This window comes from Archocentrus centrarchus, chromosome 21, assembly GCF_007364275.1.
Source record: "Archocentrus centrarchus isolate MPI-CPG fArcCen1 chromosome 21, fArcCen1, whole genome shotgun sequence".
Classification (NCBI taxonomy): Eukaryota; Metazoa; Chordata; class Actinopteri; order Cichliformes; family Cichlidae; genus Archocentrus; species Archocentrus centrarchus.
In genome coordinates this window covers 20,971,610-20,987,176 of record NC_044366.1, presented here as the reverse complement: position 1 = coordinate 20,987,176, position 15,567 = coordinate 20,971,610, and the positions used below count along the sequence as shown (strand labels likewise).

At 39.6% G+C, this 15,567-nt stretch overlaps 1 pseudogene; it reads left to right on the top strand.

The window, feature by feature from the left end:
- The first annotated feature begins 2,995 nt into the window (after positions 1 to 2,995).
- LOC115800419 (nectin-1-like) lies at positions 2,996 to 14,875 on the top strand (annotated as a pseudogene).
- Positions 14,876 to 15,567: the final 692 nt, after the last annotated feature.

The window sequence follows — 15,567 nt, the reverse complement described above, 5'->3', positions numbered from 1 at the left end:
CTCAAGTTGGAAAGATATTTTGTATGAGATTGATAACTCATAAGGGAAATGTTACAGTATTATAACACTAACAGTTCTTCTTAACTGACACATCCAGGCTACAACCTCAATTTAAATGATTCATTCTCCATGGAAGTGAACAGTGTGTTGGTGCAGCTGACTGTGCTACAGGGTGCAGAGATCGTCTACAAAGTGCAAACCAAACAGAGGGGCTAAATAAATCATTAATTACTTCAGTGCCATTACCTGAAGCTTCACTTGGAGACTTCAAGCATGAACGGTCTCTGGGTGATCATAAGGTGCACTGCCAGAAAACTCAGTTCACACATCACACATCTCTTGGTTTTCCTACATCGCTTAAATTTCTATAGTTTTGGTCATTTCCTTTTTATTGATTTAGTGAATATTTCACTTAAACTGCTCTCTGCATCAGGAAGAATAACGAGTCTGAAAAACACCAAAATGTACCAATAACAAGTCAGGATTTGATACTGACAGTGTTTTACTTATATTGTTTTAGTGGCCCTTCAGAGTGTTTTTTTTATTAGTATGCTATTTTTATTTTCTCATTTGATTAATAATATAATTGTCAAGTACATACACTTCAAGTTATCAAAACTCTCTCTCTCTCTCTGGAAAAAAAAAATCACCTCTCGCAGATCTAAATATCTGTCATTTCCCTGTAAAGTATTCGGCACCAGTAACTGTCAAATGGCCTTGAAGACAAGGATTAATAAGACCTGGACGATGCATCTATGTATCCATTTTCTACTGGTCAGGGTTGTGGGAACAGCCACTCCCTCCAGTTCTCCCTGTGGGAGCCTGTGAGCCATGTGTGTATTTCCCGGCCAGAGCTGGGAAATACACACATGAACATGTACACCCAGGGGCGTGGTGGCCATCGGGAGGTTTCCGGAATGGCCGGTCGTTTTTTTTTTTTTGTTTTTTTTTTACCCAATCAAGCACAGCCGCGCTCGCGCTACAGCTCTCGACGGTGCAGACAGTGATGGGAGGAACGATCTTTTTTTTTTTTTCCCCTTTCAGCTTTCATTCTCAGCTGCTCCACTCTGCATCCTGCTGAAGCTTAAAAAAATATAAAATATATTAAATTATTATTATTATGGGTGTGTTTGGTAGATTTGTTTGCAGTGTTTTGTTCATTTGTTTTTGTGTTAAAATAAAAATAATATTTTTAGAGCCACACCTGGAAGGCTGAAGGCTGAGCTCTGTAGGCTTGCCAGCCACTGGGGGAGACTTAAGTTGCCCCATTTGGAGTCATACACAGTTATGACTGCAGAAGAGACAGAAAATGTGGAAGACATAGAGCCAACAAACACCAGTTACATCTCCTGTAAAAACTGTGCAATTTGTGTTTATCACATACTCTCCAAATACAACCTACTGACTGATGCCTATCATGTCATTGGACTAGCCTATAAGTTCCTGCTAACCCTATCTTCTTGTCAAGAGGCCTGTGAGAGGACTTTGTCTACACTCCAGTTTGTGAAAAACTGACCACACTGACACAGGATCATCTTGAGGCATTTCTGCTAATGTTGACAGAGAAAGACTTTAGACTTCAGACCAGGGTTATTATAGTTAACGAAAACGAACGAAATAACGAAAACTGAAATTGAAAAAACATTGTCGTTAACTGAAATAAATAAAAACTATAATTAAAAGGAAAAAACGATAACTAATTAAAACTGAATTGTGAGTTTACAAAACTAACTAAAACTAACTGAAATAATCGATAAACTTACTTTCATTTACTTGTTTTTTTGGGGGGTTTTTTAAGCCTTGTGGATTGATATGAAATCATTGTTTCCGCTCTCCGAGTTTAAGCTGGGAGCGCCACAGGACAACTGTGTGAGTGCGCATGTGCGTGCGCTCACCGCGCTGGTCCGCAAAGTAATGGCTGCGGTCTGCCGAGTCCCGTATGGAGGTTCTTTGAGTACAAACACCTGCACACGACCACAAGGTAATTAACACACACAATCCAGCTACACAAGCATAAATGCGGACATGAGGTCGGCAACTTCTGTAGGTTGTGTACAGAGGCCGCAAAGACCCTGCAGGTTTAATTAGCGAGCATCTAACCAAGCTAGCTCCAAAACAGAAGCAGCTTCAGGTGGTGAGAACATCAGGATGCAGCTGGATTTGAGCTTTGACTCCTTCAAAGAGTTTGTTTTTGTTTAACACCACATGTAGGCGTTATTAATCTGCTGCACTGATGCTGAAGTTTATTGTGGAGTTTATTGTAGAATTTATTGAGTTTGGGAGTTCATGTTTTTCTTTGTTTCTCCCTGATTATGCTCATGTGTGTCCTTAATATTACACAAATTTAGCATGTCTTGTGAACAGTTGGTTGTTGACTATATTTCTTTAAACTGTATCTTTTGTCAAGTTTTCATTACACAATAGTCACTTTTGCGCCTTGAATCTTGCACCTGATTAGGTATGAAAATACTAAAACTAATACTGAAACTAACTAAAACTAAGCATGAAACCAAAAATAAAAACTAATAAAAACTAGCAAAACCACTCTGAAAACTAATTAAAACTAACTGAATTAGAGAAAAAAAAGTAAAAACTAACTAAAACTAAACTATAATGTAAAATCCAAAACTATTATAACCCTGCTTCAGACAACGATGCAGTCATAGACAAAGTCGCAGAGACCAGTGTACTGCTCAAGGGCTTGTTAATGATTTAACTTACGACGGTCGCCTTTTGTTGGGGGGAGGGGGTCATAACATAATATATAACCAAATATCTGCTTTGTTTTTTTATAAGCTGCTTGTTCGATAAAGTTTTGTTGACTGATTTTTATTTTTTGCTTTGTCATTACATACACACACAGTTGTTTAAATGCTGCTGAAAAACAGTGTTTTTATACTGCAAATAAAGTTATTCTGTTTTAAAATTATGGTTTGTCCGTTGAACGATCGGATAAACCAAGCTCCCTGGCTGGATTTCAACCCCAGCCCGCCCCTCTGTACACCTGAAAACTGCCCAGTCTTGCAGTATCGCATACTGCAATATCTTCCGTACTTTTCTCCCACCGTTGCTTGCTAGTGATGGGAATGTCGGCTCTTTTGCTTTCGGTCCCTTCAGTCTCGACACAGCGGCTCTTTGTCTGTGTTTCTGTGTTTGCGAAGAGTTATTGGTTCTAACAATCTTTGGATAAGTTCTTTCTCCCGGACGTCGAATGTGTACATTTTTTTTTTTTTGTCGAATGTGTAAATATGCTTTTAAATTTGCTGAGCAATGATCAGCGGATAGATGGAGCCACTTTCCTTTGTAGCAATTACTGCGACAATTTGCTGTCATAACGTGACTCCATGATCCGCCCTGTGTTGTTGCTGACTGCAGCCTTTCTTAGTGCAGATACAGAAGGTACGTCAATTTTGTTGTTGTTGTTGTTGCTGCTTTTGTCTCGTTTTGTGCTGCATCGTTAATCTACCCAACGTGAAACATTTGAAGGACATGTTTGTTGCGTGTGAGCAGTTTCTAGTTTAATTAAAAAGTAGAAGAGAAACCTGTTTGTGCTCTACAGCTGCTTATTTTTAAGGGTCAAGGTCAGATTTGAATTCAAAGACTGACAAAAGGTTTTATGTATCTAAACACACACACACATACACACGAAACACGAGATTTTGCACTCTGACATCAATTTTTATAAATTTTTTAATATCAATTTTGTGTGTTAAAAATGTGTAGCAGGATTTAAAGTTGTGTTTCTGTCCCATTCTTACCTCCTTGGACACCTAACCCTGGAACTGAGCCCTCCGGTTTGAACTAATCCTCTATGGCATGAATTTTTATCTTAAGAGGAAAAAAATATTTCACCTTAATTTTTTGGAGCTTGGGGGTCCCTGATAATAATACCCCCCCCCCCACAGTTTTTGGTTTGCTGCCTCAGGGCAACAACATGCTGGCTTTCTGGTGGAAAGCCAGCATGATGGACCTGCCCCCCGAGCCTGAGTGGCTAGAGGACACTCCGGTGAACATCCGGGGAAAGGACATCGAGACAGTGGTCTCTTACAAGTATCTGGGTGTTCACCTCAGCAACAAGCTGGACTGGACTACAAACACTGACATCCTGTATAAGAAGGGCCAGAGTCGACTCCACCTGCTGAGGAGACTGCGGTCCTTCGGTGTCTGCGGGGCTCTGTTAAAGACTTTTTATGACTCAGTGGTAGCATCTGCCCTTTTCTATGCCGTGGTCTGCTGGGGGGTGATGCACCGTAAGGGACAGGCGCAGGATTGACAAACTGGTGTGGAGGTCGAGCTCTGCGCTGGGATGTCCTCGGAGTCTGTGATGGTGGTGGGTGAGAGGAGGATGTTAGCAAAGCTGACATCCATCATGGACAACCCCCATCACCCTCTGCATGAGACCGTGGGTGCACTGAGCAGCTCTTTCAGTCAGAGACTGAAACATTCTCGCTGCAGGAAGGAGCACTTTCGCAGGTCATCCATCCCAACAGCAGTTAAATTGTATAACACATCGTGTCATGAGTCACTTGGACACTTTACTTCCACTGCCATCACTTTATGCATACAGTGCACCTTACATATAGTGCATGCACATTTTTTTTATTGCACTCCCACCCATAATGCATACTGTGTATGATGTATAAAAATTATCGGCTACAAATATATATAGTGTTTTGATGTATATGTGTACTTGAGCTGCTGTAATGCACAAATTTCCCTGTCGCGGGATCATTAAAGTTTTGTCTTATCTTATCTTAGGATCTCCCATAGCAAATGGGGGGATGACTCGCCCATCACTGGAGGTGGTTAAACAACTCCTTGGTGGCAACGCCTCTGGGGTGGTTAAGATTCACCCTGAATTCCTGAAAATTCTGGATGTTGTAGGGCTGTGTTGGTTGACACACCTCTGCAGTATTGTGTGGCGATCTGGGGAGGTGCCACTGCATTGGCAGACTGGGGTGGTGATCCCCATCTTTAAGAAGGGGGACCAGAGGGTGTGCTCTATAGGGGGATCACACTCCTCAGCCTCCCCAGTAAGGTCTATGGCAGGGTGCTGGAAAGGAGGGTCTGTCAATTAGTTGAACCTCAGATTCAAGAGGAACAATGTGTTTTTTGCCCTGGCCTCAGAACACTGGACCAGCACTTCAAGGAAGTTTGCCCATCCACTCTACATGTGTTTTGTGGACTTGGAGAAGGCATTAGACTGCGTCCCTTGGGGTATCCTGTGGGTGGTGCTGCAGGAGTATGGGGTGTCTGGCCTGTTGGTCCGTATTGCCAGCAGTAAGTTGGAATCATTTCTTGTAGGTGTTGGACTCCAACAGGGTTTTACATTGCTGGTTTTACATTGCTTTGGGGCACATATCTCTGCAAGAATCAGAATTATATTGATTTCATTCCTCTTTCAAGGAGAGTTGAGGTGGAGTTCATTGTCATTTTCTCAGGCCTTTGCAGTGGGACAGCTCAGTAACATTGACTGGTTCACATGTAGTAAAGAAAATGAGTTGTGTTACCAGACTTAACAGAAGTCAATGTATTTTCTTGGATCATGGAGGAAAACGACTGCATTTGTCTGTTGGCACGATGCTTCAGAAAGAAACTACCCAACTAATTTCAAGTTTGCAGGAGAGATGAAGCACTCACAGAAAAAAAAGAATCCATTACATTTTGACCCGAATTTATACCACTATATACAACACAGCCATGACTTTTGAATAATAAGTAATCGTGTTGCTTATCTGCACAAGAACCAGTCGTACAAGTGTACTGTATGTAAACTTGTGCATTAAGCCCATAAATCTTCTATTTTTGTTTCCACTTTTTCAGCTGTGATCTGATCTTTAATACTATACTATCTCATGCTCTTTTCAGCTCTCCGGGTGATTGGTGGAAGTGCGACAGTGGTTCAAGAAGGTACCGCTATCTTACCGTGCCACGTCATTGATACCAATGATGACTTGACACAGATTACCTGGCAGAGGAGGACTAGAGAAAAACCTCATAATGACAATTTTCTTACTATAGTACCCAAAAAATGGGCCATTGTTTGTCAATGGGCATGATTATCGATTCAAATATATTGGGAATTTTAATGACAAAAACGGAACGCTCCAGTTATCCAATGTTGCCCTGAAGGATGAAGGCAGCTACACGTGCATCTTCACCTTGTTTCCCAGTGGAAATCAGAAGACTGAGATACCCCTCAAAGTATTTGGTATAAAAAAAACAGTTTTTATTTATAATATCCTGGGTGTTTGCATGCGAGATGGAGACAGAGATACTCTCACCACCCTGCTTCATGTTGACTTATTTCTGTGTTGTAACTCTCCCAGTGCCTCCTTCCACAAGCGTGAAGGACAATCTTCCCACTTTGGGTACAGAAGAGGTTTTATTTGCTACCTGCACGACTGCTGGCTCAAAGCCTCCGGCAGAGGTGAGGTGGCTCACTGATGATTTGGCAGCAAAAGTGAGGACGACAACAAACTCCACCCAGTATGCCAACGGTACGACTACCACAGTCAGCTCTCTGTTTGGCGTACCTACCAGAGAGATTAACCGTCACCTGGTCCAGTGTGTCATCAGCGGTGACTCCCTGTCTCCCTTCACCATACAGGTCTACTGTGGGTATCAGCTTATTATTTATTGTCTTCTTTTGTTTCACTGTTGATTTAAGAATTTTAATTACTTACCAAAATATTAAAAAGTACACAGTCAAACACACCCACGATTAAATTTAGCTACAAGGTGATGCTACTGAACTGATGTCAGCAAAAATCTCTTGAGAAAGTAATAAATTACTCTTTATTGGTTACTCAGTAGTATCTGGCCATACAACAAAAATAGTTCCTTAAATTAATGTTAAAATCCTTTTGTTTATAAAAGTAATAGCAGCACACTCAGTTACCCTGCATCAGCATCTTTAAGAAAAACAGACAAAAACCCTCAAAAGGAGGGTTATTTTGTTTGTTTTTTCCTGTATGGAATTGTGACATTTCACAATAGATGAACAAAGGAAAGTTAAGCAAAGCAAAGGTCAAAACAACATTAAAACATCTAGCGTGATACAAAGGGCATCAGTACACCATTATTGCTAAAGACTGAGTCATGTGAATCAGCGGAAATGCAGCAAATTCAGTAAAGTCATGCAGGAGTATGAGGCTTTGGCAGAGGAAGAAATCTGGATCAAGCTATTGCTCTTTGATCCAAGTGCCCATGTGTTTCTTCACTTACAATTAATAGTACAATACACTATTACCAGTATACTGCATGTGTGCAATGTATGTTTGTATATGCACTATATATAGATAGATATTTTACTGATCCTGGAAGGTAAAATTATGCTACAGCAGCAAGAAAATAGTACAATTTAAAATAAACAACAAAGTGAGAGTAGATGTGCGACAGGCACAGAGTGTATATACAACAGTGAGGAAAACAAAACAAATAAAATATATAAATGTAGGCAAAGATAAGGTGATTTACATTAATAAATAATATGTACACTAGGAATCACTAGTTTGTGGTCCGGGGCCGAGTTCATACAAGAGCTCTTTTTCTTAGTGTGGGAGCTATTTTTGGAATCGAGAGCAGCACAAAACACGTGATGCCTATTGAGGTCAATATATGAGGTCAGCTTTCCTTTTTCAGACACATGCGGATGTTCAGGTCAGAACTGACAGTCAGCAGCTAAAGTCAGCAAACCCGACAACCTCTGTCAGCAGTGGTACCAGTTAATTACGGCTTGATTGACAAAGGTTATTCATTAGAGTAATGACAGTGTGCATTTATTTATCTGACAAGATGCTATGTCATGAAGGGAAAACTGTTTCAAACTCGTTTGTCAAGGTTGACATAAGATCCATGTAGTCTACATGGGAAATGGCAAAGGTTGAACCAACAAAATAATTTAAAGTGAAAGCAGACTGAGGTGTTCTGTTCCTGGTGGAATTCCCCAAAGAGGAAGGAAACTTAATATTTTTCCTTTCAGTTGAAGTGAGCCAGTGACAACCTTGAATGTGTGAAAGTAAACTAAATGAAAAGTAACCAAGATTTCTGGCTTCTTCTGCCATGATAGGATTCAAGCATATATGAAACATTATTGTGACATCATTAGTATTTCCTCAGTTCAGGATTAACACAGTTCTCTCTCTCTGTATCTTTTGCAGTCTCTCCCACAGAAGTGAACATTAGAGTGATATCAGAGGACTCATTTGAGTGCGTGACAGAAGCCAACCCAAATGCACAATTTACCTGGAGCAGGTAAAGAAGTTTAACCTGGAGATAAGGCAAAAGTACAGACATCCTTTACTTAAGTAGAAGTACGGATACTTGTGCTTAAAAAGTTGAAGTACTGAATCAACTTCTTAACTCAAGTAAAAGTGGAAAAACTTTCTATAGTTATATATTGTACTGTAATATTCATTTCCTGACATTTCCTATCTAAAATGATTGTGTAGGCAGAAGATGAATTTTTTTCCACCAAAATTCCTATATGCAACCTTTGAATAACACAACGTTAGTTATACCTCACTGTTTTTACAGGATGTTTCACAATAGGAAAAATATAATCTCACATCATATACAGAGCTCCAGTTAAACTGTAAAATAAAATCAAATAAATTCAAGGTAAATGTATATTTTTAAAAAAAATCTAATAGTTTAGTTATAACTAAAATAGTTTACTTCATCAGGGCAAGAGCACTGAATCAGACAGCTTGTTTCATCACTGGGAGAACACCTAAGCAGAGAAGCCCAGGTTTCCCTCTCCCCAGCCACCTCCTCCAGCTTACCCGGAGGGACCCCGAGGCGTTCCCAGGCCAGCCGAGAGATATAATCTCCCCAGTGTGTCCTGACACATGAACTCGAGTGCCATCCCATTCTTAATCCATAGGGTTTAATATGAAATTGTCCAAAATGTTTTGGTATGCTGAAGCAAGATTGCCAGATGGAAATGTGATTGGTCACTCCAGGCAGCACGTCTCCACTGAATCCAGTGGCGGCGTGTGTTGGTAACATTTTTAAGGGTCTCCATGTTCATTTTGGCTGAAAATTCAAACCCAATTAAATCCAAAGTTTCCAATAAATCACTGGGATGAACAGATTCTGGTGCAGGCTGTTTATTAGACATCTTAGTTACACAAAACACAGATAGTAACATAGTTAAGACTGAGATATATACACACACACACACACACACACACACACACACACACACACACACAAACAAACACACACACACACACACAGACAGAGGAAGATGCAAGAACAGGAGGAGTCAGCAAGGAGAGGAGCAAGAAGAGCTGCCCCCCCCAACTTTACCACTGCATTTTATCCCCAAAGCTCACCCCTCCCTCTTGGTTTATCATAGGATGGTAGGCACAGAGCGGTGCTTCCAATCCACTATGAACCATACTAGTTTGATTCTTTTGCAGAGGCTCCATGACACAGTTCTCTGGGGCTGTCAATGCAAACAACTTTCCCACGTGAAAATACCTCCCACAGAAACACTCCTCTGCACAGCTGTCCATAATTTCTCATTACTAGAAACACTTTTAGGGCGGTCTTATCTTAGTATACAAATTTACTCCCTTACATTATCAAATTAACCCAGGTGGGACTTCAACCCCCACTTCAGGACACACAGTTCCCAGCAACTTGACCATGAGTTGGTGATATAGTGTCAAAAGTGCACAGTGTATAAAGGTGAGACTCTAAATATGAATGATTGTGGTTTTACTGAGAGAAAAAAATGAGGTCCTGAGCTGAGCAGGCCTCAGTCCTTTCCGCTCACCTAAAGCATACAGTGTTCCAGTGTGTGTGTCAATATAGGTGACAGACAATATGAAATGTGACCAATAATCCAGTCTGTGTGATTAATATAGGTACTAATAAATGATATAGAATAATGACAGAAAAATACCAATATCAAAGTGATAAAAATATCCAACACGTGCTTTACACCACTGATGTGAGGCTTGGATGCAGCTGCATCCAAACCCATTCCATGAAGCTCTCTACACACTGTTCTTGAGCTAATCTGAAGGCCACATGAAGTTTGGAGGTCTGTAGCAGTTGACTCTGCAGAAAGTTGATGACTTTTGCGCATCCACTGTCATTTTAGGTGGCCTACCACTACTGAGTTGCTGTCCTTCCCAGTTTCTTCCACTTTGTTATAATTCCACTAACAGCTGACTGTGGAATATTTAGTAGCGAGGAAATTTAACGTTAGGACTTGTTGCACAGGTGGCATCCTATCATGGTACCACGCTGGAATTCACTGAGCTCCTGAGAGCGACCCATTCTTTCACAAATGTTTGTAGAAGCAGTCTGCATGCCTAGGTGCTTGGTTTATACACCTGTGGCCATGAAAGTGATTAAAACATCTGAATTCAATGATTTGGATGAGTGAGTGAATACTTTTGGGACTGTAGTGTATGAACAAGCTTTCTCAGTGATGAAATTTAACAAATCCAGATACAGACCCTCTCTCTGTGATGACATCTGTCCACGGTCCTTCACATTTCCACATCAGAAACTGAACCTGACTTTAATGCACTTTGTTCATACACAGTTGAGTACAACTACAAAATACAGCAGCATAAAATAGAAATAAGTAAAAGAAACTGAAATTTATAAGGACAGAAATTGTGTAAAAGTGTTAATATAATTGATTCTGTAATACTTTAAGCCTTTAAGCTCCATCTATTGATTATTTTGAAGTTAGTAACAAATGCTGTTGAGTTACAAATAATAATAGAATATTTTTCACGTGTCAAGGCAGTTTTACTTACACCATTTATTTTATTATGCATAAACTCTTCACATTAAACTGTGCCACCAGTGTCACTCAGTGGTCCTTCTTGGCTTCTCTGTAGTTCATCCATTAGATGTGAGGAACTCCTGGTAAATGCAGTGTTTGTGCATTTAAACATTTAATGTTGCTTCAGCTTAAGTGCCTCTAAAGCTACATTAATTAACAACAAAGGCAATAAATGTACAATAATCATTTATACTAATGTATATAAATTTTATAGAGATTTATGCTGTAGAGTAATTTAGTATTTTTCTATCAGATTTTGTATATTATCTATTCTTAGTGTTCTGCTGTCCCTTTGCTGTTTGCAACACTGTAAATTTCCCACAATGTGGGACAAATAAAGGATTATCTTATCTTTTAGCTGCTTGAGAACTCAAACACTTTTGCTAGTGTAAATTATGTGACATGAGTGAAAGGCCCATGGACTGTTAATGATAAGTATTATTGTCTGGTATCAGAACTTGATGCTGTTTAGCCACAGCCTATAGCAATGTCCCACAGAAATAATATTTTTTCTTAACTTGCAGACTGATGTTCCAGACTGAACAGGGACTTAGCTGGGCTCTGCTCATAGATACAGAGTACTGTGATATGAAAATGTACTAAAACTGTCATCATGAGCTTTACACTTGCTGGATCATTTATATAGGTTGTCACAACCTGGCTCACAAGGCCGTGACAAAAGGAGAACACACTGTTTGCAGTCTTCAAATTATTAAACCAATGTAAACACAGAAAGTAGAAAGGAACTGAGGTGTGAAAATCACTGGGCTCAGTAGTGTTGGGTGAGCATGTTTGTGTTGTAAACCAAAAAAAAAAAACTAAAGAAAAACAGATATGACAAAGAGCAGACTGGAAAGCAGACTGGTGCACAGTAGGAGGCAAAAGAAAGTGCCTGCCTCAGATTTCTTGTTTGGGAACACAGGGCCCAGGTATGTCCAGATGACAAACCCTGCCCCGCCCAGACCTGAAACACCTGAAACCTGAAGAAGACACTGAAAACAAGGGAATGCAACAATGTTTGTGTGAGCAAGGAAAATGAATAACACAAAGAGCTAATAACTATAATCCGTTTGAATTTTGGGCACCACTTACATTTTTGTTTTTGCCCTCTCTGTACGTTTCATGTTGAGCCTCATTCATGTTTTTCCAGATCTGGCCAGTCTCTGCCGCAGTCTGCTGTCAAAGTTGAGGGTGCAAAGCTTCAATTGCTGAGTCAGACCCCTGAGCTAAATGGCCTCTATCAATGTGAAGCATCTAACTCATATGGAAGAAAACACGCTCAGCTCTATGTGCATGTGGCATCAGGTGAGGTCAACTTGGATTGAGTTGTGTTCTTAAACTTTTTTCTCATCACATTCTTCTTTCTCGTGTCCCTGTAGGAGCATGCTCTGCTGCATGGGCCTTATTTGGTGTTCTGCTTTCTCTGAATGTCGTTGGAGCTGCAGCATGGTGCCTTTATAAATCAGGATATCTTCAAAGGTACTTTGAATGTTTCTTTAGTGTTTCAGTTTGGAGTATTTCGTTTTATTTCAGTGGTTTGGGTTTTCCTCTGTGTTCCTGCTTCTCAGTGTTGTCAAGTGTGTGTTTCCTGCTTTATTTTGCCAGTCTCCTATTTCATGTGTGCTGTGTTCAGTTTTGCTTCCGTCTTGTTAGTGTTATTCTGTCCAGCTGTTCCCCCTCTCCTCGTTATCTCTTGTGTATATATTGTCTGTGTCTTCTTCAGTTCCTTGTTGTGTTATTGTCTGCAGTAGTTTCCTCCTTGCTGTGTGTTTCTTTGCACCTTATGTTCCTAGTTTAGTTTATTCCTGGCACCTGCCCGGCCTGTGTAGCTGCAGTTTCTTATTCCCTGTATGGATCTGCAGTAAAGCTATGTTTCAACTGCACTGCATTCTTTACACATCTGCCTCTGCTATATCTATCAATAGTCCTGTTCTGTGAGTCCTGTGTTTTGGGTGCCTGCTGCACAGCATCTCGTGTAATGGGGGAGGTGTGTGTGTGTGTGTGTGTGTGTGTGTGTGTGTGTGTGTGTGTGTGTGTGTGTGTGTGTGTGTGTGTGTGTGTGTGTGTGTGTGTGTGTGAGAGAGAGAGAGAGTGTGTGTGTGAGAGACATGTCTTTTTTTAGCCTTCATGAATTCATCATAATGGAGTTTGTGGTGTGTTTTCAGGTGGTTGAAGTTAGTTGTGTTGCTTTGTGGTGCTGAAGCAACTCTACAGCACTCTTTCTGCTTTGGTTCATTGGTTCCATTAGTCCATATTTTCTTGGTTAACATCACTGGTCTTAAATATGAAATTTTTTCGAGACAACATGATGATCAATGCGAGGGGAAAGCTTCTCATCCTCTGCTGTATCAGACATCAGATTTTTTGTTTCGACAGCCTGCTATCTGTTGTGCATCTGTCTTGTAACATAGTGTTACTCATCCAGACAACATCCAACACACCTGAAGATATGTGGTGCAGGGAACAGCTGTCAGATGAATGCATCTTCAGTATCACTTGATCATGTTCATTTATTTGTGGGACTCCAAAGTTGGGATCAAGATTAAATTTTGATCAATTTTTCAGCCCTACAGTAGCTTGTTGTATATTTTGATTTCAGCCAAATACAGTAAAACATTGTTCAGTGCCTCATAGTACAGTTGGACAATGACCATAAACACACTGTGAAAGAAACTGAGGCATTTTTGAAGGTAGTGGAGGATTCTGCAGTGACTGAGTGAGTCACCTGATCTCACCCTGACTGAGCTGCATGTTAGCTGCTGAATACAAAAGTAAATGCAGAAACAAGAAATAACTGAAGACTGCAGTGATGCCCTACAGTTCAAGGCTTCACTCATGGATTCCATAAACCATTCAAATTGGAAAGTTCGTTTATAATTATGTTTATCTGTCCAGTTATATTTCAGCAGCAGGTAATGCAGTATTTTTTGGTCAAAGCCTTGAATTAAAATTAAGAGTCTGCACTTGAATTACACTTTGATTGTTTGAAATCTATTCCGATGGTGTAACGGAGGGAAAACTGTGAAAACTGTCCAAACATTTCCAGGCCTAACTGTAAACTGTGCATACTGTGTCATTCTTTTGTGTGGCATTAGGTTTTTCCCCACACATGGTGACAGAGAACATGAATCAACCAGGAGAGCAGAAGGTGATGATGGACAAGAGCAAGAAGAACTGCAGGGAGAGCCAGAGGTCAGAAACTGTTAATGTGCTGAAATAAGTCATAGCTCTTTTTTTGTTTCATCTAAAGTTAAATATGTCCCTCAAAATATTTTGGTAATAATGACTTAATTTAAATTAAAACTCTGCTATGCAGTTATTGGAGGTATATTTCTCATTTAGTTATATTCAAGTTCTTGAAAGAAGTTCAGCAGTAATTTTTTTTTTTTTAACATGTGTTGAATATTATAGAAATCTAAATGTTCTTTCTAAAATCTGCAGATACACTGAAAGTCTTTGAATGTTCAGTTTGAAATTAAATACAATTTTAAACAAATGCTCTGAATTGTCTGCCTCAGGAACCTGTGTGACAGCTGTGGAAGAAAAAGATGGTCAGTGAAGTAAGGAATGTAAATAAGCTGCACACGAGACATACCATAAATATAACCATTTAAATAGAAATATAGTATTAAGTAGCATATCACAGCATTAATCTTCACAACAAGGTGAAGGTGTTGAAATAACACTGCACAGCAGACAGAAATAAGACTGCATAGCAGAGAAACAACAAAATCACATGCTGATGATTTACTGGAAAAGAATGTGTGTTTTGGTCTGATGTTTTGTGTCTACAGGACTCAGATGAGGCTGTTAACAGGCGACAGTGAAGGGCACAGAAGAAGGAACTGATAACCATGCTACATGTGCAAGGCAACATCTTGCATATTTTAATAACTGTAACTGTGTCTAAGTCTGTGTATAAAAGTTGAACTGAGATAGAGAGCGGTGTCAGACTTGTGTGAAGCTGCACCGACTGGTTACATTAGGCAGCTCCGACAATTCTGAACCAGATTAATCTGTAAACTGTTTGAAATGGCTTTATTAAATATAATAATTGGACTCCTTATTCCTGTTTTGTGTCATTCCTGTTCGATAAACGAACACGCAGAAACCTAAAGGCTTAAGCAGCAGCACACACTCATATTATTTAAATTCCTCCATCAGCATCATCTTTACCTGCTTGTTCCTTTCTTGCTGTCAACTTCTTGAACAAGTAATTAACATCTGTACTTGTGTTTCCACCAACAATTTGAACTGCTTTCATCAGTAGTTAAAATGAGATGCAGATGATTAAAAGCACAGGGCTTTAATTTAACTTTTATTTTATTTCAGAGTCTACTAGAAATAATATGGTGCCACTTGGGCAGATATTCACAAACTTAAAGAATATTTGAAATCTGAAAATCTTCAAAGGCTTAATCACAACTCCATTCAGAACATCAGATGAAGACAAATTATTTCATTTTTCTTTCACAGGTCTGTTGATTTCCTACTTACAGTTTATATCAACGTAGATCCCTCAGCTTTGTTCTTTAAGGTCTGATTTCTGTGTAAAGTAATCTGCAGATACTGGAAATATTTAACGGTGATGATTCCAAACACATTTTATGTAAATGATTTACAGTTTTTTTAATCATGTGATGTCTGAAATGTGTGAAGAAGTTTTACATTTTAATTTTTTTGTGTCTGGCAGGTTTTTATAAAATATTAAATCATTAAAGTCTGTTTGGTTTACAGTTTTTTTGTTTTTT